The 12419-nt window shown below is 33.4% G+C and overlaps 1 pseudogene; it reads right to left on the bottom strand.

Annotated features, from left to right (window-relative positions):
* Nucleotides 1-4354: 4354 nt before the first annotated feature.
* Nucleotides 4355-11377, bottom strand: LOC107002075 (annotated as a pseudogene).
* Between the last annotated feature and the right edge of the window lie 1042 nt (nucleotides 11378-12419).

The following is a 12419-nucleotide window of genomic DNA, read 5'->3' as shown; positions in this document are numbered from 1 at the left end:
TCTGAAGAATCTGTTCGGAGAATTCAAGTCAAGGTGGAGATTTGTTGAATACCTTGAATTGGACCCATTACAACAGAAAGGACGGGGGTCTCGCTGTTAGGGCGTAGCTTAGCACTATATATAGACGCTATGGCAAACCCTATTCTGTAATTCTGTTCTTGCCTCTCCATAATAAAACTGCTCCCCCTCTTCCCGTAGACGTAGCCAATTTATTGGTGAACCACGTAAATCTGTTGTCTTATTTTTCGCGTTTATATTTTCTCGTATTATATCGAATTCCGCACAACAGTTTTTAAGGTGTCAATAGTTTGGAGACGAAACTAGTAATTTGCAGCAAGTTTAAGGATGTTTTAATCACTTTTCTCTTTTATAATAAAACATAGTTTTGGGAGTTGTCTTAGATACTGAGATAGATATGTGATTACTTTTAAGTTAACACTTGATAAGTTGGTACTTGCTAAAAAAATAGCTAAGATTAAATTATCAACACTTGAACAAAAAATATTCAAAAATAATATATACCGCTAATTTCAAGTCGTGTGCAATAACACTAAAAACCTATTTATTCCAAATGTACAAACAAGTGCACGTGGTCACACATAATAGACTGACTAAGCAGATATCAATCTCACATGGACTTGGAGTTATAGTGTATCTAATTCAACTATTATCAATTAATAACACAAATGCACCCCCCCCCCCCCCCCAAGTTTTAAATTTCTGCTTATAAACTACTAAAGAAAAATAAATTAATTACTACCTCTAGATTATTTAAACTACTACTGAGATACGAGTATATAAATCAACAGGATATGACATATCGGGATTATAAATTTATTAGCAATCATGTTGTTAATCACTTGAATTGTATCACGATCTAATTCATAAGACCGTGCCTACACTTACTCTAACACCTAGATAGCAGAATCCTCAACCCAAACTTAATTTGGGTCATGGAGAAAATAAATACAACATAACCTAATATCCTATATAAATAGGAAAACATATTTAATTGTTTTAAAACCTCCAAACTACTTACAAAAGACTATTAGCATTACCCTCAAGGAACTAGTCTAAACAGGTACAAGGACTTCTAAGAGTATAATTTATAAAAGACTAAGGTACAACTTCCACCTTAAGAAAAGAGTAATAGAAGTTGTTGGAGATCATTATGGTCTTGACATTTAATTGAATCCCTGCAACCAGACTATATCAAGTGGCATAACAAGAATAGTATCAATACAAACAACATGTATTGTTAGACATCATTGATTGACTCATACCTACCACATAATATAAAGTAGACATTCAGAATAAAATATGTAATATGAAAGTTACACCACCTCAAATCTCATCAACAAGATAGTATAACTTTCCACCTCATTTTGTTGTTAATTTTGATGCTTTTGTAGCTTATATTTTATTATCACCCTAAGGTTTCCTAAGCCTACCCGTGATATCACCTTACGACTTCCCAAGCCTACTTGTGATATCACCTAAATACTATATCAACTTAACCTTATTATCATATTAATATTCATGAATATAAAACCACTGTAATATCAAATCATAGCATAACCTTTCTATCACGTTAAAATTCATGAATACAAAACCATTCTTAATTCAATTAACAAATCTACTGCCCATGCTCTTCATTATTAGTACGTAAAATGGTGTTTTCGGTCAACTAGGTTATCTTAACTCAATTTTTCTTAATAAACATGTTTTACACACTAAACAACTATAACCAGCCTCAACACTTAAACTATGCACCATACCCCTGATCATTTGTCTACTTAACTATCACTTATCCAATAAATCAATCACAACATGATAAATATAAACACAAACAACTAAAGCACCGAGTCCCCATAAATTCAACTTAATAATCAAAACAATTATGCAGAATAGCCCTTAAGAGTTTAGTTGTCAATAAACACTTAATATACCTCAACCATCACAAGTAACACATATCCCGAACTTCAGTCCTCACCTTGGATTTATTGCACAACTTATAACACCATAACCACATGCCAACCACATATAAGTCACACTATCATGTAACAACGACACTAGGGTCAAAAGATGCATAACTACATGTCCCACATGATCACAATGCAAATATGGATCCTCTCACGAAATCATAATCGCATACTTAGTCCTCTCATGAAATTCAAACCCAAGATATTAGTGTCATACCAGGTGTGATATCTGATCCAATCGTATATAATCATATCAGTGGTGGTATCAGAGTTAACCATATATAACTCTATTAGACGTAATATCCGAGCCAACCATATATCATATACCAATCACAAACAATCATGCACAACCACATATCAAAATGAGCAAGACCATTTGAACGCCACAAGTCAGTATCACAAGTTCATTGCATGACATTATCTACATGATGTCATTTCATGTCTCACTATTATACATTGCAAAAATGATACTATAAAGCAATAGATATGCATATATATACAAATTAGAAACATACAACTATGACTTACATATATACACTCATATATTAATAGCCAAAAATATTGGACTTTATTATGTGCACACATTATTCCCAGGAGATATCTCCCTAATCACATGAATTGATACTCTTCATATTTATTTAGTTCCCTTAATTACCACAAATTTCATATATGACTATAACCTAACAATTTCATAAATACATAACTTTGCAATTAATACCAAATCACTCTGATAAGGAAACTCGTGATTAACAATCTAAAATTAGAAAACTGTCAATAGTCCTTATCTTTTCACATCATAACAACCATAAACAACAACCTTTAACCATCCAGTCTTTGTAAATGAAGGCATATGCAAGAAAATTTTCCATTAATTTACAATATATCATGTACTAAAAAATAAATTTAACTACTCAATTACGAAAATTTAGTATACCTAAGCGTCAAGCAACTACTGCAGAAGTCTAATCGTGAACCTTGAATTTTTTTTTTGAAGCTTTAGCTTGTTATTGGTATAAAATAACAAATATAACACAACATTCAAACAAATAATGGGCTTATAACCATCGTATTACAAATCAATCTTAACCCCCAGATAATATATGATCAACTTCTCCAACTTAATGATTTTCCCTCGTGGAGTCATTATCAAAATCCTCCCCCAATAGGAAGAACCAAGATTCTAAGGCTTAAAAATTCATTTACAATGGTGGGGAGTCCAATTCTTACCCTTATCGGCGAAGTTTGTGGAAAAACAAGTGCATTTAAGAACTCAAAGAACCAAAAATAGGAGTTTTAGGGTTGTTTTTGCATAAAACTTCGGTTTTGTCGCTATTGAGACTTACCCCTCTGTAGAGATTTGAGCAACATATGACAAAACATATTCTGACATAACAGGCTTGACAAGGTATCTCCAACTCAACATCCCAAAAGACCCTTTTTACAACACAACTCCTTCCATTAATGACTTTACATTCCAACACTTATCTTTCATGACAAGTGCAGCAACTGGACTACTTGAAATTAGTTATCAAAGAAACATTGAGATTGCACGCGCCTGTGCCTTTGTTAGTACCAAGAGTAGCTAGAGAAAGATATGAACTTGGCGGATATGAGATACATGCCAATACAAGGTTAATGGTTGATGCATGGGCAATATGCAGGGATCCGAAATACAGGGACATCAGAATTCAACACTCGATTTCAAAGGGAATAACTTTGAGTTCATACCATTTGGAGCTGGAAAGAGAGCATGTCCTGGTATTTTGTTTGGAATTGCAAATCTTGAACTTCCACTTGCTCAACTTTTGTTGCATTTTGATTGGAAACTACCAAATGGAATTGAACCAAATAACCTTGACATGACAGAGGCTTTTGGTGAAACAGTAAGGAAGAAGACCAACTTGCATGTAATTGGAATTCCTTGTAGGAATACGAGAGATTATTAGAACATGAATTTGAGTCGTTTTCTAGTCTAGAAAAAGAAGGAACTGCTATAATAACTTGTACGTGTGTTATATTTTCTTCGATCTTCTCTTTGATTGCTCTTTGTATCCGTTGTTGGACTTAGGGGCTTATCTCATTTGGGAAATTTTACTAATAAATGGTTGATCACTACCTACTGTTTCTCCCTAATGTTCTTTGCCAAATGCCTCTTGTTTTTGTACAGAAACTTCATGAAAGGCATAGTTCAACTAATATTTCCAATCTTGCTATGTGGTTTTCAAAACTTTCAGTTTAAACAAGCTCTGGTACCAGATAACATTTAGAACATTAATAACAAGCTTAAAGGAGAGTTGTTCTAAATATTCACATTCACCTTTAGAAGAAAAAGCATTCAGAAAATGAAGTAAATCAAAGTTCCATATGTTGGATTAAGTTGTAGTCCTACAAACTGCATAATTGGACGAAGAAAACCAGTTAGCCACCAGACTTTTGATGTTTCTCCAAAGAGCTAGGGGCGGTTTCTCAGCCTCGTGTTCTTGAACACCCTTCTTTGGTCCAAAGATTGACTCTTTGAGAGAATGCTCTGCTGACAAGTATTGCATTTTTAATCTGACATTTTAAAAAAAGAAATGACGCCATCAGTGGTGCTTATTGTAAAGCTAACAAATATGCATTTAATGAAGAAAATTCTTGAAAGGTTACTTGATACCAACACTAAGACAGAAAAAAGATAGCACTTCACTCTTACTATAAAAAATGACAATTTCTAATACATGAGACTACTATTATAAATTTCCAGATTCATGTGTCCCAAGGAATGAGCGATAGGAGCTGATGAAGATCGATCAAACTGAGAGCTCATTGACGCCATTACCATGAAAAAGAGCTGTTTTATAGTGTTTCTGCACCAAATACTTGAACATCAATTTAACAATGCTGGCCATTCTTGGTCCTATGCTTACCAATGTCCCAGGTCCCTCACTTTAATAGAGTGCCACCAAGCATGCCATGTGGAAATGAAATTGCCACATGGCCAGTCCATATCAGCACCCACCATCGAAAATCATCCAATTCAATACCCATCAGCCCGCCCCGTTTAAAACATACCCCGCAAATCCCCTATTCCCTTGGATTTCACTATGTGCGTTGAGTGTATTGAGGTCGTGTGTGGTTTTAGGTGAGAAAATTGTGTATGTGAGGAATGTTCATGGAAGTTGCTGGGATATGTAAATTTGGTGGAACTTTGTATTTTTAAGTGTATGGAGAAAATTAGAACGAAGGGTGAGAGTGTTGTTGTTGGTGTTGGAAAAAAATGGAGAGGATGATCTTGTTGTTGATCACTGGAAAAGGAAAATGGGTGAAGGTCTGAGTTTGTTGTTGTTGCTAGGTTATTCTTGTTATGTTCTTGTGGAATTATAAAATGGACTGGTTCTTGTTGGTGGTTTACCAGTGAAATTCTCTCCCCAAAAATCAAGAGTGCCTCCAGCATTTGTTGTATTGTGTGCCTTCGGTGTTGTGTATTCCCTCTGTTAGGACTGGTAGAACAGGGGGTCTGGTCTTAGTTTAACATTTGATAAAAGGTTGGTGCGGGTGTTAAACTGGGCAGACTGATGGGTATTAAATTGGGTGATTTTCCATGGTGGATGCTGATGTGGACTGGCCACGTGGCATTTTTCCACGCGGCGTGCTTAGTGGGACTCCGTTAAACTGAGGGTATTTGTGAGCCAAAACAAAAACAAATGGAGGGTACTTTTAAACAGAGGGCATTTTTGCTCCATTTCAGATAGTTCAGGGGTAATCTTGGCCCTTCTCTATTTTTCTAAAAAAGTACTAGAAATTTCCGAAAGTAGCAGCAACTCAGAGTGTTGCACAACATTCATTGCTTATTTTTTTGCTTTTCAGTGTGGTTCAAATGGTCTTTTTCAATTTCTTATAAAGATGCATAAAAGGCTTCCTCGAAACCTAACAAACCAATCAACCACATTACAACTAAAGGGATCTCCCTGATGTCTAACAATGACTTCACTAGGGTAGGGAACAAGACTCCACACTACTAAATTAATTACCCAAAACTGTAAAGCATGGGATGAGACTATTGGAAAGGATACAGATAGTCCAACAAGGCATGTTAAACATAACCATCAATTTCGTATGAAATGAGCTATATAATTGAGAAGTCTGTTAAAAGACTCAAAGGCTCTTCATTTCTACAAATTAAACAGCCAAGTAGTTCAAGCAAAAAAGAAATATGAAACTTTTTGTGGGTTCTATAAGAAACAACAAAAAAAAATCTCAAACCTTGGAAATGAGTGTCGAGAACAACATAAAGTTGAGATATTATGCAGACTACATCATGTTTAGTCAACTATAATCACCCAGAAGTTTTATAGCTCCAATGGCCAAACACAAAGTTTGGTAGCAAGTCTGCCACAAACATTACTTCTGCGCATGTTAAGAGAGGGGAGATGCTCTTCTTTGAAAATTGCGACGATTCGATGAAGACGAGAACAACTCTCTAAGAGTAGTAGGAGTAGTAGCAGCAACAACATTGCCATGATTTACTTCATTGCTTCTATTGTCACATTGATTATCATCATCATCGTCATCATACTCTAGCATTGAAATATCTATGTGAACATCTTCTAATCTTTCATAACTTTCTCCCAATGCTTCAACATATAACATCTTTTTCTGTCCAAGCCATCAATCCCCAGGTAGAAATCTTGATCTTATTAATGCATATAATTAATAGTTAAATAATAAATATTTATCCAAATTGCTTTCTAATCCAAGCCCTACAATTAGTTTGCTTTTTTTTTTTAAAAAAAAAATTATTCAAAAGAGTGTTCTTTTTCTTTTTTTAAAGTCATTTGATATTTAAGATTCCAATACAAAATTTAAATTTAAATTTTAGAAATTTATATTGAAAACTTTTAATTGAAATTGAAGATCTCAATTATTTTACTATAAAAACAAATTTATCTCGTATAATATATATTTCTGATAATTCAATAACTTTTATGCGAATCTCATATTTATATTTTTAAAAAATTCAGTAAATGTATAAGAAAAAAGAGTTAGAAACTCATTAATAGAATATATTATTGATCTAATATTTGAAAAGGTATTTAAAATTTTTATTGTCGTTTTGATGATATATATGTCATGAAAACTATGAACTTCAAATCTCAAATCTATTGGTATTATACTATATAATATCATAAAAAAGACATATTTCCAAACGTTTACTTAAGTTTCCCGCTAATTGTCTATTACACGAGCTTGGCTTCCTGTAGAATATAAAAATTAGAGGTGGGCATTCGGTATTTCGGTTCGGTTTCGGTTTTTTTTTTCGGTTTTTTCGGTTTTTGATTTTTGTAAATTGTGTACCGAATACCGAACCGAAATATTTCGGTTTCGTTCGATTTTTGTTATTTCGGTTCGGTTTTGTTATTTCGGTTTTTTTAATGGGCCTGCTTAGTTGGGCTTTTAAAAATTTACAAATTTTTTTGTTTGATTTTCAGCTTAATGGGCTAAAAATAGTTATATCAAAAAGTCTTTTACTTTTTAATTTTTTATTTTTAATTATAATATTAATTATTTAATATTAATAATTAATATAATATAAATATATATAATAATATAATATATTTCGGTAAACCGAAATACCGAATTACACAAAATCACATACCGAAAACCGAACCGAAATATCGAAAAATACAAAAACATATACCGAATACCGAATCGAAAACCGAAAAACCGAAACCGAAATACAAAAAAAATTCGGTTCGGTACGGTATTTCGGTTTTCCGGAGTTTATGCCCAGCCCTAATAAAAATTTCTAACTTTGTTTTTGCACATACATTTAAAATATATTGTCATGCTAATATCAAATCTTCCAAAATTAAACCATTTGAAAATTTCAACGTACATTCAATTATATTTCAAAAAGAGTTGCGAATAGCATCTTAAATCTCAAAAGTTGTTAAAGAATAAATCAAGTAAGTAAATATGTAAAGACTTTTTTCAATAACTTAAGTTTTAATTAGATATCACACAACTTAATTAATATCGTGTCAATAAACTGAACATGGACGGAGCCAGACTATCGTAAGAGATTTATTCAAAACTTCTTCATCGAAAAATTATATATATCTGCGCACGCGTGCGTGCGTTTGAATTTTCTTGATCTATATTCTCTTCACGTGTTAATCCTTTATTATCAAAAACCCTTAGTAAATTTTGTGATTTCGTGATAACTAACAAATACAATAAAATATTAAGTTAGAACTAAAGAGAAACTCTAACATCTAATTTGAATGTCATCAATTTAGTTGTTGCCTGATGTGATTGAGTGCTTGTAGAAGGATTTGTATTTCTATAACTGTATTCTTGTATTTCTTTAGTAAATAGTAATTGTAACTCTATCTTTCAACCTTGGTTCAAGATTTTGAGGTTTGAAACTAAGATTAATTGATATGAATTTTTTTTCATAGTTTAAAATAAATTAAAATTCAAAGTTTAAAAAAATTATTGAGCATTTTTCATAATATTTACCCCTTCATTTAATAAAGTTCATAACTACTAGTGAAAAGACTTGTATAAGTCAAACAATACACGCTTGTTGTGTTATTATTTGTAACTGACTTCAGAAATGCCAAAAGAGGTTTTCACACACTAGCTTGTATTTTAGGTAATCTTCACATTACCGATTACATCTATGTTCAAACACTATTAATGATATCTTTAAACCATTTTTTAAGGTTAAAAAAACTTAAAAGGTGACTTTACAGAGGGTGGTGGGTGGTTGTTGAGGTTGAGGTGACCCTTATAGAAGAGATCTCATGTAAGGGCATACAAGAATATTTCATATTGACTTCAAACAAAGAAAATCCTTTTAAGTAATCAGAAATTCAGAATATTTATTACTTACTCCCTTTTTAGTTTTTTTTTGTATACTTAAAAACATAACTTATAACTCAATTCTCTCTTCATCTAAGCTTAGCTATCTTCCTAATTTCTCATCTTTTTAACAAAATGATGAAAGGGATGGAATTCTCCGAAAATTCTCCTTCTTTATCCATGGAGCTAGGATATAGAAGTAACGATAAATCATCAGAGTTTTCTATAAGAGCATATGTTAAATCCACAATGCCAAGACTCCGATGGACTCCGAAAATTCTCCTTCTTTGTGTATGCTGTTGAGCGTCTTGGTGGAGTTGACTGTAAGCTTAACTCTCTCTTTTTATATATATTATATAAAGATTTTACATTCCTTTATTAAAAAAGAAGAGGCTATGCTAATTTTTTACAAACAAGGCACAAAAGGAAAGAAATTAGTTGGCCTTAAGAATTAACTAATTCGTCCATACAATTTCCACAGGGCATGTTAGTACACCAAGAGCTACTACCTAGCACGGACTAAAAATCACTTTATACAAAATAGACTTCCAACTGTAAAGCTCCACTTCTCCCAACAGGGTTTCATGCATCTCCGCATAACCCGAGTAGTGGATACAAGTGCAAAGGTGCATATGGTTGTTGAAGATTGATAGGGGACAACTCCATCGAAACAAAAATGAAGGTTCAGATAATATCGAATGAGAGAGGACGAAGTTATAAGGCATATCCTATAAAGATTTTGAGAAATTGTTGGTTCAGTTTCGTAAAAAGAATAATTCAATTTTCTGAATTAGAAAATCCATTAAAACACCTATGATTGTTTGGTTAAAGTAAGTCGTAAGATGCATATAGTACTGTCTTTTCTCAAGTGCAATTGTCAAGCTTTCGATGCATTTCTCAGGCTACTTATAGTGACCTCGGGTAAAATACCCTTCCAGGTTACGTGGGCAAGTCCTCTTACATCCTAAGATCATATTTGTTTAAGAAGCCTCTTTTCCCTGACTTGTAGTATTAATTAGTTGGAACTAAGTTTTAGTCGCGTTAGTATGTTTTCTTTATGCTTTCTAGGAGTTCTTTAGCCGTGTTAGAAATTTACCTGCTACTAAAAAATATAGATTACTTGCAGTAACTTTTATTTTCTATATTATAGGACTGATATAAGCCTAAATGGAATGACATGACCAGTGAGGATTCATATATCCACCCTGACTTGCTTAGGATTGAAACGTAGTTGTTGTAGTACTACTACAATATTCTAATTATCTATTTCCTACAGTATGTTCCAGAGTAAACCAACTTATTTGCTCACTCCACTACAATTTTCTGTTCTAACATGCTTAAAGAAGAAAAGGGAATTTAAAGGGCAATAGCAGGCTCACTCCACTACAATTGGCAACATGCTTTAAGAGCCAAAGAAGAAAAGAGGATTTAGAGGGCAAGAGCAGGAAAATAATTCTTTAAAACACCAAAATTGGCAAGGATCAAATGAAACCTGTAAGGCTAAAGTCTTCACCAGCAGGAAAGTAGGTCTACGCGGAGGCACCTTATTGGGAGACATATGATTATTAACACTTGATGATTCCAATTTTCACAAAATGTAATTTTTTTCCGCATAATACACAAATAAACACTCAAACTTAGCCTCAACTAGCAAGTAAGCACTTCAACTTTGGAAGTACACATCGAGTCATCTCAACTGACAACTAAACCCTCCAACTCGTCCCTACTATGTCTTGTTGAAACCCGACGCTGAAGTAACACATAAATTTTGTGGTGTCTGGATGATCATTATATAAGTTGGAGTATTCAACTAACATAATGTAGACGAGGTGAGGTTTCTAGATATGCATACTCAAAGTTGGAGTGCTAACTTGCGAGGACAAGTTTAAGTATCTATTTATGTATTATGCCTTTTTTATTTATCGAGCCAAATTGATAGGTTCAATGGTCATACTTGTACCTACTTACTTACCAGTACCATTAACACTATTCTCATAGTTTCTCATTCTTCAATTTTGGTTATCACTAGTGTTTTTTGTGCTTCGGTTATCACATTATTTGGTTGTCAGTATTATTCTCTACCACTCTCCAATTAGCTTTATTTCATTATTATTACCGTTTTCATTTTAGTATTATCTTTTTCAAACTACTTTGAAATGTTTTATTCAAATGGACGTCCTATGAAAAACATCCTTTGTATCTCTGCTAGGTAGAGATTAGGTTTGTGTACACCATACCTCCCCAGATCCCACTCGTAAGATTACGCTGGGTATGTAGTTTTGTTGCAGTATCAAACCAAATTAATCCATTATTTGTTAAAAGTTTTTGATTACTAAACCTTACACACCAGCGTACCTAATTTTATACATTCAAAAACCAAATATTACATTTCACGATCAACTACTCAGACACAAAATGAATAACTAGAGATTTACCGGATCGAGAACACTTGGTTCAGTGCCATAATCTGCAGTTAGAAGGAAATAAGAAGCAGTAACAGTAGCCACCATGGTTGTCCTTCTCACCAGTTTATCGATTCTCGGGTTCATTCTTCTTCGCAGATTCTGAGTGAAACTGTTGAGGGTAGAAATGAAGAACAAGAAGAAAAAAGTAATGAAAGCGATTCGAAGTGTGTAAAAAGTATTTGGGTATATTACTGAATGCTCCCTTAAGCTTTTCAAAATGTGTCTGAGGTCCCAAAAGTTCATTCATCACATCACATGCTTGAACCATGTCGCGCTTTTCGCATTTTGTCTTTCACCGAAGTCACTCTCACTTTATCTCAAATATGCTCATTTTAATCATATCTTTTCTAATATATCCACATATACATTGTGATATTCTCATATCCACCATTTTCATTTTCTGAATGTGAGAATTCTTGACTGACCAATATTTTGTTTCATACAACATAGTTGGTCTAATCATCAATTTGTAGAACTTGACTGTAAGCTTAAGGGCACTTTTTAATCACACGAAATTCTGGATACGAGCCTCCATTTCATCCATCATGCACCTATATATGGTGAGTAACATCCTCATCAATTTTCCTATTTCCCTTGATATAATAAGACCCAAATACTTAAAACAACCCATCTTTTGGATGACATGTGTATTAAGTCTTACTTCCATGTTAGTCTCATGCATCATATCACTGAATTTGCACTTCAAGACTCTTTTCATACTCAACCTGAACCCTTTGGACTCCATAGTTTATCTCCAAACCTCCAAACTTAGCATTTTATTCGTTGCGAGTTTCATCTATCAAAATTATGTCATCTGCAAATAACATACACCATGGAATCTCACCTTGAATTTTTCGTGTCAATACATTCATCATCAAGAAAATAAAAAGGACAACTCTATCAACCCGATAAGTTCTCTAAGTATTCTATCACTATCTTTAATTGGGCGTTGACTTCATTGTACATGTCTTTAATTGACCAAGTATGCCACAGGTTTACCTACAACCTTCAAACACTTCCATAAAACCTAGCTCCTTTGTCATAAACCTTTTCTAGGTCAATGAATATCATATGTAAGTCTCTATTCCTCTCTCTATTTTGCTGTGTTAATCTCCTTACAAAATGA

Source organism: Solanum pennellii, chromosome 10 (genome assembly GCF_001406875.1).
Source record: "Solanum pennellii chromosome 10, SPENNV200".
In the NCBI taxonomy this organism is placed as follows: Eukaryota; Viridiplantae; Streptophyta; class Magnoliopsida; order Solanales; family Solanaceae; genus Solanum; species Solanum pennellii.
Note: the sequence above shows the minus strand (reverse complement) of the source record. Positions and strands in the feature narration are given on the sequence as shown.